At 35.3% G+C, this 23,989-nt stretch overlaps 1 protein-coding gene across 1 annotated transcript in view; it reads right to left on the reverse strand.

The window, feature by feature from the left end:
• The window catches only part of SLC26A7 (solute carrier family 26 member 7), a 329,129-nt gene that overhangs the window by 185,504 nt on the left and 119,636 nt on the right, over window positions 1-23,989 (reverse strand). The window lies entirely within an intron of this gene.

A 23,989-nucleotide genomic window follows, 5' to 3' on the forward strand; every position in this document is an offset into this window, starting at 1 on the left:
CTGGAAGACAGAATGGTGGAAATAACTGCTACAGAATAGAATAAAGAAAAAAGAATGAAAAGAAATGAAGACAGCCTAAGAGACATCTGGGACAACATTAAATGCACCAACATTCACATTATAGGGGTCCCAGAAGGAGGAGAGAGAGAAAGGACCCGAGAAAATATTTGAAGAGAATTATAGTTGAAAACTTCCCTAACATGGGAAAAGAAGTAGCCACCCAAGTCCAGGAAGTGCAGAGTGTCCCAGGCAGCATAAACCCAAGGAGAAATGCACCAAGATACATAGTAATCAAATTGACAAAAACTAAAGTCAAGGGAAAAATAACAAAATACTTACAAGGGAACTCCCAAAAGGTAATCAGCTGATTTCTCAGAAGAAACTCTGCAAGCCAGAAGGGAGTGGCATGATGTATTTAAAGTGAAGAAAAGGAAGAACCTACAACCAAGATTACTCTACCCAGCAAGGATCTCATTCAGATTCAACAGAGATATCAAAAGCTTTACAGACAAGCAAAAGCTAAAAGAATTCAGCACCACCAAACCAGCTCTACAACAAATGCCAAAGGAACTTCTCTAAGTGAGAAACACAGAGGAGAGAAGGACCTACAAAAACAAACCCAAAACAATTAAGAAAATGGTCATAGGAACATACATATCAATAATTACCTAAAGTGTGAATGCATTAAATGCTCCAAACAAAAGACACAGACTGGCTGAATGGATACAAAAACAAGATCCATATATATGCTGTCTACAAGAGACCCATTTCAGACCTACAGACACATACAGACTGAAAGTGAGGGGATGGAAAAATATATTCCATGCAAACAGAAATCAAAAGAAAGCTGGAGTAGCAATACTCATATCAGATAAAATATACTTTAAAATAAAGAATGTTACAAGAGACAAGGAAGGACACTATATAATGATCAAGGAATAAATCCAAGAAGATATAACAATTTTAAATATTTATGCACCCAACATAGGAGCGCCTCAATACATAAGCCAAGTGCTAACAGCCATAAAAGGGGAAATCGACAGTAACACAATAATACTGGGGGATTTTAACACCTCACTTATGCCAATGGACAGATCATCCAGGCAGCAAATTAATAAGGAAACACAAGCTTTAAATGACACAATAGACCACATAGATTTAATCAATATTAATAGGACATTCCATCCAAAAACAGCAGATTACGCTTTCTTCTCAAGTGTACATGGAACATTCTCCAGGATAGACCACCTCTTGGGTCACAATTCAAGCTCAGTAAATTTAAGAAAAGTGAAATCAAATCAAGCATCTTTTCCGACCACAACACTATAAGATTAGAAATAAATTACAGGAAAAAAATATGTCAAAAACACAAACACATGGAGGCTAAACAATACGCTACTAAAGAGCCAAGAGATCACAGAAGAAATCAAAGAGGAAATCAAAAAATACCTAGAGACAAATGTCAATGAAAACACAAACATCCAAAACCTATGGGATGCAGGAAAAGCAGTTTTAACAGGAAAGTTAACAGCAATACAATCCTACCTCAAGAAACAAGAAAAATCTCAAATAAACAATCTAACATTACACCTAAAGGAACTAGAGAAAGAAGAACTAACAAAACCCAAAGTTAGTAGAAGGAAAGAAATCATAAAGATCAGAACAGAAATAAATTAAATAGAAAAAAAGAAAACAATAGCAAAGATCAATAAAACTAAAAGCTGGTTCTTTGAGAAGATAAACAAAATTGATCCACCTTTAGCCAGACTCATCAAGAAAGAGGGAGTGGACTCAAATCAATAAAATTAGAAATGAAAAAGGAGAAGTTACAACGGACACCACAGAAATACAAAGCATCATAAGAGACAATTACAAGCAACTAATACTGATAAAATGGACAACCTGGAAGAAATGGACAACTTCTTAGAAAGGTATAACCTTCCAAGACTGAACCAGGAAGAAATAAAAAATATGAACAGAACAATCACAAGTAATGAAATTGAAACTGTGATTAAAAATCTTCCAACAACTAAAGTCCAGGACGAGACGGATTCACAGACGAATTCTTTCAAACATTTATAGAAGACCTAACATCTATCCTTCTCAAACTCTTCCAAAATATAGCAGAGGGAGGAACACTCCCAAACTCATTCTATGAGGCCACCATCACCCTGATACCAAAACCAGACAAAGATAACAAAAAAAGAAAACTACAGGCCAATATCACTGATGAACATAGATGCAAAAATCCTCAACAAAATACTAGCAAACAGAATCCAACAGCACATTAAAAGGATCATACACCATGATCAAATGGGGTTTATCCCAGGGAAGCAAGGATTCTTCAATATACACAGATCAATCAATGTGATACATGATATTAACAAATTGAAGGATAAAAACCATATGATAATCTCATGCAGAAAAAGCTTTTGATGCAGAAAAGGCTTTGGACAACAGTCAACACTCATTTATGGTAAACACTCTCTAGAAAGTAGGCAGAGAGGGAACTTACCTCAACATAATAAAGGCCATTTATGGCAAACCCACAGCAAACATCATTCTCAGTGGTGAAAAACTGAAACTATTTCCTCTAAGATCAGGAACAAGATGCAGATGACATGATACTATAGATAGAAAATCCTAAGGATGCCACCAGAAAACTACTAGAGCTAATCAATGAATTTGGTAAAGTTGCAGGATACAAAATTAATGCACAGAAATCTTTTGCATTCCTATACACTAACAACAAAAGAACAGAAAGAGAAATTAAGGAAACAACCCCATTTACCATTGCAACAAAAAGAATTAAATACCTAGGAATAAACCTACCTAAGGAGGTAAAAACCTGTACTCAGAAAATTATAAGACACTGATGAAAGAAATCAAAGATGACACAAATATATGGAGAGATATACCATGTTCTTGGATTGGAAGAATCAATATTGTGAAAATGACTATAGTACCTAAAGCCATCTACAGATTCAATGCAATCCCTGTCAAATTACCAATGGTATTTTTTACAAAACTAGAACAAAAAATCTTAAAATCTGTATGGAGACACAAAAGACCCTGAATAGCCAAAGCAATCTTGAGGAAAAAAACGGAGCTGGAGGAATCAGACTCCCTGACTTCACACTATACTACACAATATGGTATTGGCACAAAAACAGAAATATAGATCAATGGAACAGGATAGAAACCCAAGAGATAAACCCATGCACCTATGCTCAACTAAGCTATGACAAAAGAGGCAAGGATACACAGTGCAGAAAAGACAGTCTCTTCGATAAGTGCTGCTGGGAAAACTAGACAGCTACATGTAAAAAATGAAATTAGAACACTCCCTAACACCATACACAAAAATAAACTCAAAATGGATTAAAAACCTAAATTAAGACTCGACACTATAAAGATCTTTTTTGACCCACCTCCTAGAGTAGTAGAAATAAAAACAGAAATAAATGGGAGCTAATGAAACTTAAAAGTGTTTGCACAGCAAAGGAAACTATAAACAAGATGAAAAGAAAATCCTCTTAATGGGAGAAAATGTTTGCAAACGAATCAATGGACAAAGGGTTAATTTCCAAAATATATAAACAGCTCATGCAGCTCAAAAAAAAACAAAACAAACAAACAAAAAAAACCCCAACAACCTAATGAAAAAATGGGTGGAAGACCTAAATAGACATTTCTCTAAAGAAGATATACAGATGGCCAAGACGCACATGAAAAGCTGCTTAACATCACTAATTATTAGAGAAATGCAAATCAAAACTACAATGAGGTATCACCTCACACCAGTCAGAATGGCCATCATCAAATAATCTAGAAACAATAAATGCTGGAGACGGTGTGGAGAAAAGGGAACCCTCTTGCACTGTTGGTGGGAATGTAAATTGATACAGCCACTATGGAGAACAGTATGAAGCTTCCTTAAAAAACTAAAAATAGAATTACCATATGACCCAGCAATCCCACTACTGGGCATATACCCTGAGAAAACCATAATTCAAAAAGACACATGCACCCCAATGTTCACTGCAGCACTATTTACAATAACCAGGTGGTGGAAGCAATCTAAATGTCCATAGACAGACAAATGGATAAAAAAGATGTGGTACATATATACAGTGGAATACACTCAGCCATAAAAGGAACGAAATTGAGTCATTTGTAGAGACGTGTATGGACCTAGAGACTGTCATACAGAGTGAAGTAAGTCAGAAAGAGAAAAACAAATATCGTATATTAATGCATATATGTGGAATCGAGAAAAATAGTACAGATGAACTGATTTGCAAGGCAGAAATACAGACACAGATGTACAGAACAAACATATGGACACCAAGGGGGGAAACAGGGGGGTGGGATGAATTGGGAGATTGGGATTGACATATATACACTAATATGTATAAAATAGATAACTAATAATAACCTGCATCAAAAAATCTACCAACAATAAATGCTGGAGAGGGTGTGCAGAAAAAGGAACCCTCTTGCACTGTTGGTGGGAATGTAAACTGATACAGTCACTATGGAGAACAGTATGTACGTTCCTTAAAAATCTAAAAATAGAACTACCATATGACACAGCAGTCTCACTACTGGGCATATACCCTGAGAAAACCATAATTCAAAAAGACTCATGTACCACAATGTTCATTGCAGCTCTATTTACAATAGCCAGGACATGGAAGCAGCTTAAGTGTCCATTGACAGATGAATGGATAAAGAAGATGTGGCACATATATACAATGGAATATTACTCAGCCATAAAAAGAAATGAAATAGAGGTATTTGTAGTGAGGTGGATGGACCTAGAGACTGTCATACACAGTGAAGTAAGTCAGAAATAGAAAAACAAATACCGTATGCTAACACATATATATGGAATCTAAAAAAAAAAAAAAAAAAGCTTCTGAAGAACCTAGGGGCAGGACAGGAATAAAGACGCAGTTGTAGAGAATGGACTTGAGGGCCCAGGAGGGGGAAGGGTAAGCTGGGACGAAGTGAGAGAGTGGCATGGACATATATACGCTACCAAATGTAAAATAGATAGCTAGTGGGAAGTAGTTGCAGAGCACAGGGAGATCAGCTTGGTGCTTTGTGACCACCTAGAGGCATGGGATAGGGAGGGTGGGAGAGAGACGCAAGAGGGAGGGGATATGGGGATATATGTATATGTATAACTGATTCACTTTGTTATAAAGTAGAAACTAGCATACCATTGTAAAGCAATTATACTCCAATAAAGATGTTAAAAAAAAAAAAATAACCTGCTGCATAGCACAGGGAACTCCACTTTGCTGTATAGTAGAAACTAACACAGCATCATAAAAACAACTATACCCCAATAAAAAAAATTTTAAATAAAATAAAATACAATAAAATGCCCACTCTTTAGTCTTTATCCTAATCCCTGTGACACATAACAACCTCTCAGGACTAATTCATTTAGTGCTATCCCCAAAAAAGCTCTGATGCTTTTATGATGCTGTTCATTTTAGAAAAACTGCTACATTTAAATGTGGATGCACATATATGTCAATTACAGTCCTTAACAGTGCAGTTAATATTTTACTCATGATAAGCCAACCAGTAAAGAAAAATGAGCACAAACCTGTGCTCTCAGTGTTGATTGCTAACGTAACTTACTTTGCTCTCTTCGGATTAAATAACACTTTACTATCTGTTGCTTTAACATGTTTTTTCTTCTGCCATTAGTTTATGTTCTGTGACTTATTTTGCTTCATAATAGGGGTCAAAAGGAAATAGCTCTAGTGAAGTAAAAAAATGCCTAGGGAAAAGAATCACTTGTACTTTCAAATGAATGTTTTACCAGGATCCAAGGCATTTTCAAAGAAAAAGGAGGGAAGGATGGGGGGAGGGGAGGTAGGGAGGGAAGACAGAAGGTGTTATGGACTGCAGGTTTGTGTCCCCCCAGTATTTTTATGTTGAAACCCTAACAACCAGTGAGATGGTATTAGAAGGTGGGGCTTTTGTGAAGTAATTAGTTTTATACAAGGTCTTGAGGGTGGAAACCATGTTGGGATTAGTGTGTCTATAAGAAGAGAAAGAGACTAGAGCTTGCTCTCTCAGCCATGTGAGGATACAGCAAGCAACTGGCAATCTACAAGCCAGGAAGAGGTCCTCACCAGATATAGAATTTCCTGGTGTCTTGATCTTGGACTTCCAAGTCTTCAGAAATGTGAGAAATAAATGTCTGTTGTTTAAGCCACCCAGTCTATGATATTTTTGTTATAGCAGACTGAACTGAAAAAGAAAGGAAGTAAGGAAAGAAGGAAGGAAGAAAGGAAGGAAAGAAGGGAGGGAGAAAAAAGGAAGGAAACAATAAAGAACAGCAGTTCACTAAGGATTAGTAAAAGCTCCTTCTCATTTCTGACCAACAATTGATGAACAGTAAGTAAAATAAACTATGGCTGGGGACACAGCATGACATGAAAAGATCTGATGATACCAAGAAGGAATTATCCCATGCAGTGCTAGAAATTCACTTCCTTAGAAGTGCATGATTGTAGATCTATGACTGCTGCTTCAGCTGTCCTATTTGTAGGAGCAATAACACTCATGCTGAAGGAAATATGTGTAAATATTTATATGTCCTTGTATTTAATGTGGATTTCTTATAGGCAGCATAGAGTTGGGTCTTGTTTTGTAATCCATTGTCACAATCTCTGCCTTATTTGGAGTATTTAGACTATTTATATGTAACGTGGTTATTGATATGGTTGGGTTTAAATCTATCAATTTTTTATTCTGTATTTATCTCATCAGTTCTTTATTTTTTCCTTTTATTACCATCTTTTGAATTATTTTTATGATTCTATTTTACTCCTTTGTTGGTTTATTAACTATAACTCTTATTTTGGTGATTGCTTTAGAGTTTATAATGTACATCTTTAACTATTAAAGTCTATCTTCAAATGATAGCATACCACTTCACATTTAGTATAAGGACATTACAACTGCATAATTCCATTTTCCTTTGTACTACAGTTGTCATACATTTATGTCTACATGTGTTATAACCCGAAAATAAAATATATATATTTTTTTGCTTTAAAGTTGCATATCTTTAAAAGACATTAAAATAATTTTAAAAGTCTTTTATATTTACCTGCAGAGTTACCATTCCACTATTCTTCATTTTTCGTTGGATAGTTCCAGATTTTCATTTGGTATGATTTTCCTGCCTGCAGTACTTACTTTAATGTTTCTACTAGTGCAGGTTTGCTGGATAAATTATTTATATATCTGAAAAATGTTTTATCTTCCCTTTGGTTTTTTTTTGTTTGTTTTTAATTAATTTTTATAGGAGTATAGTTGCTTTACAATATTGTGTTAGCTTCTACTGCACAGCAAAATGAATCAGCCATACATGTACATATATACCCTCCCTTATGGATTTCCCTCCCATTTCCCTCCCACTACAGTGCATTAAGTAGAGTTCCCTGTGCTATAGAGTATGTTCTCATCAGTTGTCTATTTTATACATAGTATCAAGAGTGTATATGTGTCAATCCCAACCCACCCCTTTCCCCCTTGGTATCCATACATTTGTTCTCTACGTCTGTGTCTCTATTTCTGCTGGGTAAATAAGGTCATCTATAACATTTCTCTAGATTCTACATATATGCATTAATATACAATATTTGTTTTTCTCTTTCTGACTTACTTCACTCTGTATGACACTCTCTAGTTCCATCCATGTCTCTACAAATGACCCAATTTCATTAATTTTTATGGCTGAGTAATATTCCATTATATATATGTACCACACCTTCTTCATCCATTCCTCTGTTGATGGACATTTAGGTTGCATCCATGTCCTGACTATTGTAAATAGTGCTGCTATGAACATTGGGGTGCATGTGTCTTTATGAATTATGGTTTCCTCTGGGCGTATGCTCAGTGATGGTATTCCTGGGTCATATGGTGGTTCTATTTTTACTTTTATACGGGACCTACAAACTGTTTTCCATAGTGGCTGTATCAATTTACATTCCCACCAACAGTGCAAGAGGGTTCCCTTTTCTCCACACCCTCTCCAGCATTTATTGTTTGTAGATTTTTTGATGATGGCCATTCTGACCGGTGTGAGGTGATGCCTCATTGAAGTTTTGACTTACATTTCTCTAATAATTAGTGTAGTTGAGCAACTTTTCATGTGCTTCTTGGCCATCTGTATGTCTTCTTTGAAGAAATGTATATTTAAGTCTTCCACCGTTTTTTGATTGGGTTGTTTGTTTTTTGATATTGAGCTACATGAGCTGTTTATATATTTTAGAGATTAATCCTTTGTCAGTTGCTTCATTTACAAATATTTTCTCCCATTCTGAGGAATGTCTGTTCCTCTTGTTTATGGTCTCCTTTGCTGTGCAAAAGCTTTTAAGTATAGTTAGGTCCCATTTGTTTATTTTTGTTATATTCATTTATCTAGGAGGTGGGTCAAAAAAGATCCTGTTCCAATTTATGTCAAAGAGTGTTCTGCCTATGGTTTCCTCTAAGAGTTTTATTGTGTCTGTCCTTACATTTAGGTTTTTAATCCATTTTGAGTCTGTTTTTGTGTATGGTGTTAGGGAGTGTTCCAATTTCATCACTCTACATGTAGCTGTCCAGTTTGCCCAGCACCACTTATTGAAGAGGCTGTCTTTTCTCCATTGTATGTTTTTGCCTCTGTTGTCATAGGTTAGGTGACCATAGGTGTATGGATTTATCTCCGGGCTTTCTATCCTGTTCCATTGATCTATATTTCTGTGTTTGTGCCAGTACCATACTGTTTTGATTACTGTAGCTTTGTAGTATAGTCTGAAGTCAGAGAACCTGATTCCTCAAGCTCAATTTTTCTTTCTCAAGATTACTTTGGCTATTTGGGTCTTTTGTTTTTCCATACAAATGGTAAAATTTTTTGTTCTACTTCTGTGAAAAATGCCATTGGTAATTTTATAGGGATTACACAGGGGAAAAAGAAGAAATACAAACACATGGAGGCTAAACAACACGCTACTAAAGAACCAAGAGATCACTGAAGAAATCAAAGAGGAAATCAAAAAATACCTTGAGACAAATGACAGTGAAAACATGACAACCCAAAACCTATGGGATGCAGCAAAAGCAGTTCTAAGAGGGAAGTTTATAGCAATCCAGACTACCTCAAGAAACAAGAAAAATCTCAAATAAACAACCTAATATTACACTAAAGCAACTAGAGAAAGAAGAACTAACAAAACCCAAAGTTAGTAGAAGGAAAGAAATCATAAAGATAAGAGCAGAAATAAATGAAATAGAAATGAAGGAAACAATTGCAAAGGTCAATAAAATTAAAAGCTGGATCTTTGAGAAGATAAACAAAATTGATAAACCTTTAGCCAGATGTATTAAGAAAAAAAGGGAGAGGGCTCAAATCAATAAAAGTAGGAATGGAAACGGAGAACTTACAACTGACACCACAGAAATACAAAGGATTATAAGAACAACTATATGCCAATAAAAATGGACAACCTGGAAGAAATGGAAAAATTCTAGAAAGGTATAACTTTCCAAGACTGAACCAGGAAGAAATAGAAAATATGAACAGAACAATCACAAGTACTGAAACTGAAACTGTGATTAAAAATCTTGCAACAAAGTCCAGAACCATATGGCTTCAGAGGTGAATTCTATCAAACATTTGGAGAAGAGCTAACATCCTTCTCAAACTCTTCCAAAAAATTGTAGAGGAAGGAACACTCCCAAACTTATTCTATGAGGCCACCATCACCCTGATACCAAAACCAGACAAAGATACCACAAAAAAAGAAAATTACAGACCAATATCACTGATGAACATAGATGCAAAAATCCTGAACAAAATACTAGCAAACAGAATACAACAGCACATTAAAAGGATTATAACCATGATCAAGTGGAATTTATCCCAAGGATGCAAGGATTCTTCAATATACACAAATCAATCAATGTGATACACCATATTAACAAACTGAAGAATAAAAACCATATGATCATCTCAATAGATGCAGAAAAAGCTTTTGACAAAATTCAACACCCATTTATGATAAAAACTCTCCAGAAAGCGGGCATAGAGGCAACCTACTTCAACATAATAAAGTCCATATATGACAAACCCACAGCATACATTATTCTCAATGGTGAAAAACTGAAAGCATTTCCTCTAAGATCAGGAACAAGTCAAGGGTGTCCACTCTTGCCACTATTATTCAACATAGTTTGGAAATCCTAGCCACGGCAATCAGAGGAGAAAAATAAAATAAAATAATACAAATTGGAAAAGAAGAAGTAAAACTGTCACTGCAGATGACATGATACTATATGTAGAAAATTCTAAAGATGCCACTAGAAAACTACAAGAGTTAATCAATTAATTTAGTAAAGTTGCAGGATACAAAATTAATACACATAAATCTGTTGCATTTCTATACACTAACAACAAAAGATCAGAAATAGAAATTAAGGAAACATTCCCATTTACCACTGCAACAAAAAGAATAAAATACCTAGGAATAATCCTACCTAAGGAGGTAAAAGACCTGTAAGCAGAAAACTATAAGATGCTGATGAAAGAAATCAAAGTTGACACAAATAGATGGAGAGACATACCATGTTCTTGGATTGGAAGAATCAGTGTTGTGAAAATGATTATACTACCCAAAGCAATCTACAGATTCATTGACTTTGTTTTTGAAAGATATTTCCATTAGGTGTAGAATTCTAGGTTGGCAGGTATTTTTTGCTGCTATTGTCATTTTCTTTTTGTTTTAGTACTTTAAAGACATTGCTCCACTGTCATCTAGCTTGCATTGTCTCCAACAAGGAATTTTTTTGCCATCTTTATTGTTCTTCTGTACATGTTTTCTTTTTTTCTCTAGAGGCTTTTAAGATTTTCTCTTTAGGTCATCTTAAAGCACCGAGTTGATCTCCCTGTGCTATGCTGCTGCTTCCCACTAGCTAACTATTTTACATTTGGTAGTGTATGTATCTCGATGCTACTGTCACTTCGCTTGGGATAGGGAGGGTGAGAGGGAAGTGCAAGAGGGAGGGAATATGGGGATATATGTATGCATACGGCTTCTTCACTTTGTTGTATACCAGAAGCTAACACAGTATTGTGAAGCAATTATACTCCAATAAATATCTATTTTTTAAAAATTAAAAAAAAAAAGATTTTTATTTACCATTGGTTTTAAGCAATCATTATGCTGTACCTTGGTATTTCTTCCTTCCAACATATTGTGCTCTTATTTATTTATTTATTTATTTGTGCTTGGCGTTTGTTGAGCTTCTTATATCTGTGGGTTTACAGTTTTTAACACTTTTGGAAAATGTCTAGCAATTATCTACCGAAATATTTTCTATCCTACTTCCTTTGGAAACTCCAAATAAATATATATTAGGCTACTTGATGTTGTCACACAGTTTAATGGTGCTTTGTGTATTTTTTTAAGACATGTTTATGTTTCATTTTGAGTAGTTTTTATTACTATGTTTTCAGGTTCACTAATTTTTTACTCTACCATGTCTAATCCAGTGTTAATTCCATCCATCTTTTTTTTCATCTCAAAAATTAAAAGCCAAACCTGAATTATACTGATAGGTGGGACAAGATCAACATTTATTCCCACTATTGTGGCTGAACTCGTTGCCACTTGACGCTCTGTGGACCATGGAATTTTCACTCTGGGTAATGGAAACATGAACCTTGTGTGAGTCCCTGGGATTGCTCCTTCTAATCATTTCCCCAGTGTCTGTAAATTCCCTACATTTCTGTGCTAATCTTTACTTAGCTTAACACTATGCACAGGTGTAGATTTCTGGGGCTCTCTCTCTGGCACTCTGCCATGTGAAATCTAGCTACTTCAGCCTCTCTAGACTTCCAGGTCCTTCTCTTCAACTTAGGGAGACTATCTCCTCCTGGGTTCTCCTCCACCTTCATACTCTGCTGCACAATGGCCTGGAAACTCTCCTAGCAGTAAATTGGGACAATCACTGGGCTCATTTCATTTGTTTCCAACCTCTCCAAGATTATTGTCTTTTGTTGCCCAATGTCCAAAATCTTGACAATATTATTTCATATTTTGTCAGGTTCTTATTTGTTTCAGGCAGGAAGATAAATGTTCCTGCAACTCCATTCTAGCTGGAAATTATCATATAATATGACTTTTTATTTATTTATTTATTTATACATGAAGAAGGATTTTTTTTTTTTTAATTTGGTTGTGCAGGGTCTTAGTTGCAGCAGGTAGGCTTCTTAGTTGTGGCATGCAAACTCTTAGTTGTGGCATGCATGTGAGATCTAGTTCCCTGACCAGGGATTGAACCCGGGCCCCCTGCATTGGGAGTGCAGAGTCTTAACCACTGTGCCACCAGGCCAGGGAGGTCCCCATGTAATATGACTTTAAAATTGTCCATCATTATGATCACCCTCCTCATGATTTGCTACAGCTTGCCAATTTTCCTTTTAGTATGTGATACCAAAATTTAACAGTGCTTAGCTGTGTTCTGGCTTGAAAAGTATAAACAATACCATACAATTAAACTCTTTTTCCAAACCTACTCTGTTAAGTGATATATTCTCCATCCTTTATTATGTAGGAACCCTTTTATAAAAATCTAAGCACCCAGTTTTATATTAAACCTTACCTGATATATTGAATCTGGTCAATTAATTCGTTGTGACAAAATCTTTCTGAATCTGATCTAGTCATTATTAATACTGATAATTATGTACTTCACTTAAACATATTAGCTATTCCTCCAAACATTGTTACCTGTATTATTAGTCAGCTCAGGCTGCCATAATAAAATACCATACACTGGGTAGCTTAAACCACAGGAATTTATTTCTCACAGCTGTGGAGACTGTGAAGTATAAGATCAAGGAGCTGGCCAATTTGGTTCCTGATGAGGGCCCTCTTCCTGGCTTGCAAAGAGTCACATTCTCACTTTGTCTTCATATAGCAGAGAGAAAGCAGAAGTACCTCATGACATGACCTAAAACTAATTATCTCCTAAAGGCCTCATCTCCAAATACCATCATATTGGGGGTTAGGACTTTAACATATGAATTTTGGGAGACATAACACAGTCCATAGCATTACCCAAAAATTGATGAAGCATGTCATATAAGTCCTTATTCAAATCAATAAATAAGAAAACCCAGATACATCTACTAGACTCTGTCCTTCAGACTGAAATTTATTTAGTAGGAATTGAGAACAGTCAGTCAAATATAATGTTTTTTTCATTTTGTCCACAAAGGTATCTTAAGAATTCATATAAAACTTATTACTGAAGTCAAATATGTCTTCAGTAGTCATGTAATTTTTCAGTTTAGTACTTCTATTAAAAGAGATAATAGAGTTTGTCTAATAACTTCATTAGACTTTCCCTCTGGGTACAGAGTCTCATCTAGAAGGTATCATAATAACAGAGAAAAAAAATCGACTCTGGGATTGTTGTGTTACTCAGAAGAAGAATGCCTAAAATACTCCATACAGCCTATATTTCTGCAAAGGGATCATCAAAAAAGCAAGTTTCCCCAACACTTTCAGTGTTTGATTTATGCAATTACTTTTAGTGCAAATTCAATACTAGCACGGCTCTTGTAGCGTTACCTCATTAGGTCTTAAGTCTTAAAGTTGAAATAGTATCTAGAGGTAACTCCTAATGAAGAGGATTCAAGCAGTGTGAAAACATTTTTATAACATTCCTGAGAAACGGTCACTCAGCTTTTTATGCATGAAATAAGGAGCTAGTCTAAGATTCAGGACTGATAATTACTCTTAGGGTCTCACTTACTTGCAACAAGAAGTATTTTTATCAAAAGATAATTATTGTGTATATGAAATATGAGTAAACTTACAAAACTGAAAAATAACCAAATGCTCTCATATATATATATGTATTAAAATATCAAAAATTAAAACCCAAGTTTCTACTTATTCCATTGCTTTTACTTTCCGTGGTCAGCTTCCATGGTTTTGCATACTTTGTGCCAAGGAGCAATAGGGCAAAAAGTAGAACACCTGCACTTTGATAAGAATTCAGAAGCCATTTATTTTTTCCAGTAATTTTAATTTTTCTGATTATTACATAATCAAATTACTATTATAAAATAGAAAGTTTTGCAAAGTATAGAAATGGTGGTGTTAAAAAAAAAGATATGTTCCATGATCACACTGTTGATTAAAATTTTGACATAGTTCCATTTTTTTCTATGAAATATTTTTCTTTACATAGTTGAGACAATACAGTACACATAACTTTTTTTTATTTCACTGAACATTATAAGCCTTTGCTATATCATGAAAAACTCTTAGAGAACACCATTTTTTTCATGAGTGCACAATATTCCCTCATAAATATGTACCAAAGTTTACATAACCATCTTCCTAGGAATAGATCCTTTGGTTCTTCCAGTTTTATGGAGTTTTTTTTTTTTTTCAAATAACACTAGGATACACATCTTACTAATCATGTCATTTTTTTTTCGTGGATATTGTTCTCATGCTCCAATGAGGCTTTTTGGACTAACATCTTATGCCAGCCAAGATGTATAAGAAATTCATCTTTTGAGTGGTCTTATTGGGACATTCTTCAACATGTTACATGTTGACTTCCACAATACTTAAGGATGTCTAGTTTTCTGGATGAATTGACTTCCCAATGGGAATTTAGAGCACTTACACTTAGAATTTCCTGGGACCTTCAAGCCACGAAACATATTTCTCTTTTGAGTTAGTTTTTTCTTGCTGGTTTACATTCCATACTTAACGACATAATTCAAATATGGGTTGCTACCACTAATGTCTTATTACCAAAATGTACATAATAATATTCAGAAATTCTCAGTGCTCAAGCTTATTTGTCCCCATAGGAAGTCAAATTGGGTGGCTAAGTATAACTCAGACAGTGGAGTCAAATTAAAAAAAAGAAATATTTATCATTTATTGGAAGATGTAGACAAATACTTGAATAATTTTAGCTTATTGAAAATTCAAATCTTTGAGGTACTTTTTAGGCCTTCCATAAAGCATTTCTTTCACTTCAAGAAGTAGCATGTAGGGAATAGTACCAGAGTTCTCATTCTCCCAATTAACTAGTGGCATAACTGAAATTTACATGAGAAGTTTCAAGATCTATATTGCACATAGATTACAATGATATTTTGTACCATATTCACTATATATTTGGCAGTAAAAAAAAACCAAACAAAACATATACTAGAGGAGATAAACTAAGCCCGGGCAGCATTACTTTTTATTCACGTCAAAAGGAGAACAAGAATAAAGAAATAGTTGAACTGTTGTATTATGAAGCCAGATAATCAACCAGCACATTGGCGAACAAAGCTAAAATTCCATGCCAACTTTTCAAGGTCTTTGAGGGGAGGATTTAGATAAGTAGAGTACCAAGGACAATGTCTGGCATATGGGAAAAGCACTGATAAATGTTAGTTGTTAGTGCCTATAAATTTCTTTCATTAGTTGCTAAGACGATTTGAATAATGTATTTCAATAGTTTTGAACTGACTTTTTAATATGCCTTAATACATTGAAAGCATAAAGTAAGAAAACCATATATGTCTTACTTCCCATCATTATTCAGTTAGAATGGAATATTTTCTTCTTCTGGGATGAACAATCTTATCCAGTTTATATTTTTTGCAAACCAGCCTACTTAGATTCCAAATAGAATAACAACCCAAATCTATTTCTATCTGCCTTGCTTGAAATCAAAATTCTGAATTGGACTATGACATTATTTATCCTCAAAAAAAAAAAAAAGGTCATGTATCCCTGTTTAGTTTGAAGATCTGCATGTCAGCTCCATTCTTCCTTTTCAGACTCTAACCTTTGTCATGTCCTCAAGGTGATCCTGAAATGCCTAAACTCTTGACTTTATTTTATCTTCTGGTATTTATACCTTCTACATTCTGAAAATGATTAACAAAAAGGCCATCCATATCCTGGGTCAAACAGATGAATTAGTTCTTAACTGAATTACTGAAATGAGTTCAGAAGAATTCTGAAGCAGTGCATCCATGCTCAGCAAGAAAGTTTGCATAAATCTCTTAGTGATATATGCCATGGTTATTGATGGGAGTGTAAACTTAACATTATTGCTCTAGCAGTTATTAATCTAAATCAATTCTTTATGAGAGCCAGGAGAAATATTTTCATCTATAAACTGCTTTTAACAAATTGACTGGGGGGTCTCAACCCAATCTATAAAAACAAGGTTTTACTCTACCTAGAAACTTAAAACTCGTGTGAAGTAAGAAGTGATGAATATGCTTAGTAGCACATAGTATTTATGCTTGTCAATTCTTTCAGCTGTCTATAGAGAAGGGATTACTGTTGGTGGACAGCCTATTAAGCTGTACTTAAAAGAAAAACTCCACTTAATTAAATTTATAATCCAAAAGTCTCCAATCCAATGAACAGTCTTATTATTTGAAGCCACTGTTTTAATTGGTTGCTTTAAAAATTACACTGGATGATCAGAATGTTTTCTGATACATCTCCATGGATTATTCATTCCCAAGGAAGTCCCAAGAATGAGGGAGAATTATACTTCAGGAGACTTAACATAATTAGGATTGTAAAACCAAGAACAATAGATTTAAAAATTCAAGGTCTAAACTTCCCTTCTGGAATTGATTTCTGAGATTAGGAATAAGGTAGATTGTATGTATTATCTTTCTCACATTCTAATCAGCATCTTAAGCAGATAATGCCCAAAACAGTGAATGTAGTGAAAGTACCTATATCACATTCAGCAACAAAGCAGTTTCTGAATCTGATGACCCATTTCAGGTATAGGAGAAAAGAATTACTTTCATATCTAACCTCCATTCTCATGGACTAGAAGATCACTGTCAAATAGCGACCAGCTGAAAGCAGAGAGCTTATCAACTTATTCATAAGTCCAGAAAAAAAGAACCCCACCACAGAATATGCCTTTTACTTCTGGCATCCCAGGATAATCATCAGTTAAGGGGATGAAGGTGAGAAAGATGAAATACAATTCCTTTACTGTCAATCTTAAATCCTTTTGAAGAATCCTCTTCCTTTTGATGATAATGTAATCAGAATGAAAATCAAAAGGAATAGAGAGATGCAAGAATGTAGTAGAGGTAGAAGCCACGTAATATGGCAGAAAAATTGGAGGCCAAAAAATGTCAAAGAGAAATGTTTTTATGTGGCTGAGTATATTATATGGTGATGTCATTACTACAATGGAGATACAATTCTCATTCTACAATGAGAATCTGAGAATCTATCACAAGAAGAAGGTGATGATTCATCCAAGAGAAAAAATACAGAGACTAAAATAAAGAACTAGAGGTGGAACACCATCAAATAGAGAGGAAAAAAAGTAAGACGAGGGCTTAGAAAAGTATGGAATTTAGCAATTAGAAAGCTGTTGAATGAGTTTTAGGAGAAAAGTTTTATTACCAGTTGCAGTTGTTTGAAGAGTAAATGGGTGATAAGAAAATAGGGTCTACTCTTTGAAGAAGTATAACCAAATAGGGTACAGAAGAAGCTTGAGGGTTTTTTGAGGTACAAATCTCTAATCACTTTTATAGATGGGAAAAAGACATGGTAGTGAGAAAAACAGTGAAAATGAGACAGGCATGATGATAACAAATGGAGCAAGTCTGGAGAGAAGCAGGAAGCAAAAGGATAAAGGATACAGATCACAGGATCATCCTCTAAAAGGACAAATACATATTCCTCAGGAATGGAGGGGGAAATAGTGAAGGGAGAGAGTCCAAGATAGAAAGGGAGAAAATTGAGTGAGTTTTGTTAAACTGCCCCAAATTAACTGAAATAATAGATAAGGTAATGTTGACAGATTTAGCAAATTAAAATAAAGGAGACCTACTTAAATTTGTATTTCAGATAAATAAGAAATAATTTTTATTTTTAATATAGATATGCCCCATGCAATACTGGGGACATACTTATACAAAAAATGTATATATTTATTGTGTACCAGAAATACAGATTTTTGTATGGGACATACTTATGCTAAGAAATCATTTCTCTGAAACACAAATTTAAATGGGAATCCTGTGTTTTATCTAAGAATCCTAAGTTAAGGTTTCCTCCTGTGAATAAAAATATTAGTAGGTATACCAAATAGACCCAGAGTTTTTTCACAGATATGAGTTTCCAAAAACACCTTTTAAAAAGTGCTTTGTGATGACCTAGATGAGTGGGATGGGTGGGGTGGGGGTGGGAGGGAGGTCCAAGAGGGAGTGGATATATGTATACATATAGCTGATTCACTTCATCGTACAACAGAAACTAATACAATATTGTAAAACAACTATACACCAATTAAAAAAAAAAGTGATGGAAAGGAAACTATATTATGTTTATGTTAAACTCACCCTACTATTTTTCCATAGGCCCTCTTATTTTGATATAGACAACTTGATTGGAAATACATACCATCACAGAGCTCAGGTGGCAACCTATCACTAAGCTCGCTGTGTGACTAGCAGCCACATCTGTCAATAAAGGGGCCAGAGAAGCCGTCAAACAATGTTTGAATTTCAGTTCTGCCACTTCTTAGATTTGTAATCTCCTACAAGTTTGTTTGAGAGAAGGATTAAATTAAAGTACAAAGCACAAAGGTCATCACAGAGTTGACAAATTTTAGACATTGGCCTGGTGGTGTATGGTACTAGGAGTAGCAACAGCAGTAGTAGTACTTAGTAGTTTGTTTTATTATAAACATGTGTAGATTTTATATAATAAATAGTACTGTCAGAACTATTTGTAATAATGCTGATGATCAGTATTAGTCCAATTTCAGGCTAATATAAACAATAGTGCTTCCTGTATAACTTGTGTAGCTAATGGAGCTTCCTGCACTAACTTGGTGAAGCAACAGTGTCACCTAGTGGTTGTCAACAACGAACGATTACGAACACCTGGATAAAGGTTGCTAGGGCAAAATCTGCACAGAACTTAACGAATTTATGTCAGTGATGACTTTTTTTTTTTTTTTTTTAAACATCTTTATTGAAGTATAATTGCCTTACAATGGTGTGTTAGCTTCTGCTTTATAACAAAGTGACTCAGTTATACATATACAATATGTTCCCATTTCTCTTCCCTCTTACATCTCCCTCCCTCCCACCCTCCCCATCCCACCCCTCTAGGTGGTCACAAAGCACCAAGCTGATCTCCCTGTGCTATGCGGCTGCTTCCCACTAGCTATCTATTTTACATTTGGTAGTGTATATATGTCCATGACACTCTCTTACCCTGTCACATCTCACCCCACCCCCTCCCCATATCCTCAAGTCCATTTTCTGGTAGGTCTGTGTCTTTATTCCCGTCTTGCCACTAGGTTCTTCATGGCCTTTTTTTTTTTTTTTTTTCCTTAGATTCCGTATATATGTGTTAGCATACGGTATTTGTTTTTCTCTTTCTGACTTACTTCACTCTGTATGACAGACTCTAACTCCATCCACCTCATTACAAATACCTCCATTTCATTTCTTTTTATGGCTGAGTAATATTCCATTGTATATATGTGCCACATCTTCTTTATCCATTCATCTGTCGATGGACATTTAGGTTGCTTCCATGTCCTGGCTATTGTAAATAGAGCTGCAATGAACATTTTGGTACATGACTCTTTTTGACCTATGGTTTTCTCAGGGTATATGCCCAGTAGTGGGATTGCTGGGTCGTATGGTAGTTCTATTTGTAGTTTTTTAAGGAACCTCCATACTGTTCTCCATAGTGGCTGTATCAATTTACATTCCCACCAACAGTGCAAGAGGGTTCCCTTTCCTCCACACCCTCTCCAGCATTTATTGTTTCTAGATTTTTTGATGATGGCCATTCTGACCGGTGTGAGATGATATCTCATTGTAGTTTTGATTTGCATTTCTCTAATGATTAATGATGTTGAGCATTCTTTCATGTGTCTGTAGTCCATCTGTATATCTTCTTTGGATAAATGTCTATTTAGGTCTTCTGCCCATTTTTGGATTGGGTTGTTCGTTTTTTTGTTATTGAGCTGCATGAGCTGCTTGTAAATCTTAGAGATTAATCCTTTGTCAGTTGCTTCATTTGCAAATATTTTCTCCCATTCTGATGGTTGTCTTTTGGTCTTGTTTATGCTTTCCTTTGCTGTGCAAAAGCTTTTAAGTTTCATTAGGTCCCATTTGTTTATTTGTGTTCTTATTTCCATTTCTCTGGGAGCTGGGTCAAAAAGAATCTTGCTGTGATGTATGTCATAGAGTGTTCTGCCTATGTTTTCCTCTAAGAGTTTAATAGTGTCTGCCCTTACACTTAGGTCTTTAATCCATTTTGAGTTTATTTTTGTGCATGGCGTCAGGGAGTGTTCTAATTTCATACATTTACATGTATCTGTCCAATTTTCCCAGCACCACTTATTGAAGAGGCTGTCTTTTCTCCACTGTATATGCTTGCCTCCTTTATCAAAGATAAAGTGACCATATGTGTGTGGGTTTATCTCTGGGCTTTCTATCCTGTTCCATTGATCTATATTTCTGTTTTTGTGCCAGTACCAAACTGTCTTGATTACTGAAGCTTTGTAATATAGTCTGAAGTCAGGGAGCCTGATTCCTCCAGCTCCATTTTTCGTTCTCAAGATTGCTTTGGCTATTCGGGGTCTTTTGTGTTTCCATACAAATTGTGAAATTTTTTGTTCTAGTTCTGTGAAAAATGCCAGTGGTAGTTTGATAGGGAGTGCATTGAATCTGTAGATTGCTTTGGGTAGTAGAGTCATTTTCACAATGTTGATTCTTCCAATCCAGGAACATGGTATATCTCTCCATCTATTTGTATCATCTTTATTTTCTTTCATCAGTGTCCTATAATTTTCTGCATACAGGTCTTTTGTCTCCTTAGGTAGGTTTATTCCTAGATATTTTATTCTTTTTGTTGCAATGGTAAATGGGAGTGTTTTCTTAATTTCACTTTCAGATTTTTCGTCATTAGTGTATAGAAATGCAAGAGATTTCTGTGCATTAATTTTGTATCCTGCTACCTTACCAAATTCATTGATTAGCTCTAGGAGTTTTCTGGTAGCATCTTTAGGATTCTCTATGTATAGTATCATGTCATCTGCAAATAGTGACAGCTTTACTTCTTCTTTTCCGATTTGGATTCCTTTTATTTCTTTGTCTTCTCTGATTGCTGTGGCTAACACTTCCAAAACTATGTTGAATAATAGTGGTGAGAGTGGGCAACCTTGTCTTGTTCCTGATCTTAGTGGAAATGGTTTCAGTTTTTCACCATTGAGGACAATGTTGGCTGTGGGTTTGTCATATATGGTCTTTATTATGTTGAGGAAAGATCCCTCTATTCCTACTTTCTGCAGGGCTTTTATCATAAATGGGTGTTGAATTTTGTCAAAAGCTTTCTCTGCATCTATTGAGATGATCATATGGTTTTTCTCCTTCAATTTGTTAATATGGTGTATCACATTGATTGATTTGCATATGTTGAAGAATCCTTGCATTCCTGGGATAAACCCCACTTGATCATGGTGTATGATCCTTTTAATGTGCTGTTGGATTCTGTTTGCTAGTATTTTGTTGAGGATTTTTGCATCTATGTTCATCAGTGATATTGGCCTGTAGTTTTCTTTCTTTGTGACATCTTTGTCTGGTTTTGGTATCAGGGTGATGGTGGCCTCATAGAATGAGTTTGGGAGTGTTCCTCCCTCTGCAATATTTTGGAAGAGTTTGAGAAGGATAGGTGTTAGCTCTTCTCTAAATGTTTGATAGAATTCGCCTGTGAAGCCATCTGGTCCTGGCCTTTTGTTTGTTGGAAGATTTTTAATCACAGTTTCAATTTCAGTGCTTGTGATTGGTCTGTTCATATTTTCTATTTCTTCCTGGTTCAGTCTCGGCAGTTTGTGCATTTCTAAGAATCTGTCCATTTCTTCCAGTTTGTCCATTTTATTGGCATAGAGTTGTTTGTAGTAATCTCTCATGATCGTTTGTATTTCTGCAGTGTCAGTGGTTACTTCTCCTTTTTCATTTCTAATTCTTTTGATTTGAGTCTTCTCCCTTTTTTTCTTGATGAGTCTGGCTAATGGTTTATCAATTTTGTTTATCTTCTCAAAGAACCAGCTTTTAGTTTCATTGATTTTTGCTATTGTTTCCTTCATTTCTTTTTCATTTATTTCTGACCTAATCTTTATGATTTCTTTCCTTCTGCTGGCTTTGGGGGTTTTTTGTTCTTCTTTCTCTAATTGCTTTAGGTGGAAGGTTAGGTTGTTTATTCGAGATGTTTCCTGTTTCTTGAGGTAGGCTTGTATTGCTATAAAGTTCCCTCTTAGCACTGCTTTTGCTGCGTCCCATAGGTTTTGGGTCGTTGTATCTCCATTGTCATTTGTTTCTAGGTATTTTTTGATTTCCCCTTTGATTTCTTCAGTGATCACTTCGTTATTAAGTAGTGTATTGTGTAGCCTCCATGTGTTTGTATTTTTTACAGATCTTTTCCTGTAATTGATATCTAGTCTCATAGCGTTGTGGTCGGAAAAGATACTTGATACGATTTCAATTTTCTTAAATTTACCAAGGCTTGATTTGTGACCCAAGATACGATCTATCCTGGAGAATGTTCCATGAGCACTTGAGAAAAATGTGTATTCTGTTGTTTTTGGGTGGAATGTCTTATAAATATCAATTAAGTCCATCTTGTTTAATGTATCATTTAAAGCTTGTGTTTCCTTATTTATTTTCATTTTGGATGATCTGTCCATTGATGATAGTGGGGTGTTAAAGTCCCCTACTATGATTGTGTTGCTGTCGATTTCCCCTTTTATGGCTGTTAGTATTTGCCTTATATATTGAGGTGCTCCTATGTTGGGTGCATAAATATTTACAATTGTAATACCTTCCTCTTGGATCGATCCCTTGATCATTATATAGTGCCCTTCTTTGTCTCTTGTAATAGTCTTTATTTTAAAGTCTATTTTGTCTGATATGAGAATTGCTACTCCAGCTTTCTTTTGATTTCCATTTGCATGGAATATCTTTTTCCATCCCCTCACTTTCAGTCTGTATGTGTCTCTAGGTCTGAAGTGGGTCTCTTGTAGACAGCATATATATGGGTCTTGTTTTTGTATCCATTCAGCCAGTCTGTGTCTTTTGGTGGGAGCATTTTATCCATTTACATTCAAGGTAATTATCGATATGTATGTTCCTATTCCCATTTTCTTAAATGTTTTGGGTTTGTTATTGTAGGTGTTTTTCTTCTCTTGTGTTTCTTGCCTAGAGAAGTTCCTTTAGCATTTGTTGTAAAGCTGGTTCGGTGGTGCTGAACTCTCTCAGCTTTTGCTTGTCTGTAAAGGTTTTAATTTCTCCGTCAAATCTGAATGAGATCCTTGCTGGGTAGAGTAATCTTGGTTGTTGGTTTTTCTCCTTCATGACTTTAAGTATATCCTGCCACTCCCTTCTGGCTTGCAGAGTTTCTGCTGAAAGATCAGATGTTAACCTAATGGGGATTCCCTTGTGTGTTATTTGTTTTTTTTCCCTTGCTGCTTTTAATATGTTTTCCTTATATTTAATTTTGGATAGTTTGATTAATATGTGTCTTGGCGTGTTTCTCCTTGGATTTATCCTGTATGGGACTCTCTGTGCTTCCAGGACTTGATTAACTATTTCCTATCCCATATTAGGGAAGTTTTCAACTATAATCTCTTCAAATATTTTCTCAGTCCCTTTCTTTTTCTCTTCTTCTTCTGGGACCCCTATAATTCGAATGTTGGTGCGTTTAATGTTGTCACAGAGGTCTCTGAGACTGTCCTCAGTTCTTTTCATTCTTTTTTCTTTATCCTGCTCTCCAGTAGTTATTTCCACCATTTTATCTTCCAGGTCACTTATCCTTTCTTCTGCCTCAGTTATTCTGCTATTGATCCCATCTAGAGTATTTTTAATTTC

The sequence above is a fragment of the Balaenoptera borealis genome (genome assembly GCF_965194805.1).
Source record: "Balaenoptera borealis genome assembly, chromosome: 17".
In the NCBI taxonomy this organism is placed as follows: domain Eukaryota; kingdom Metazoa; phylum Chordata; class Mammalia; order Artiodactyla; family Balaenopteridae; genus Balaenoptera; species Balaenoptera borealis.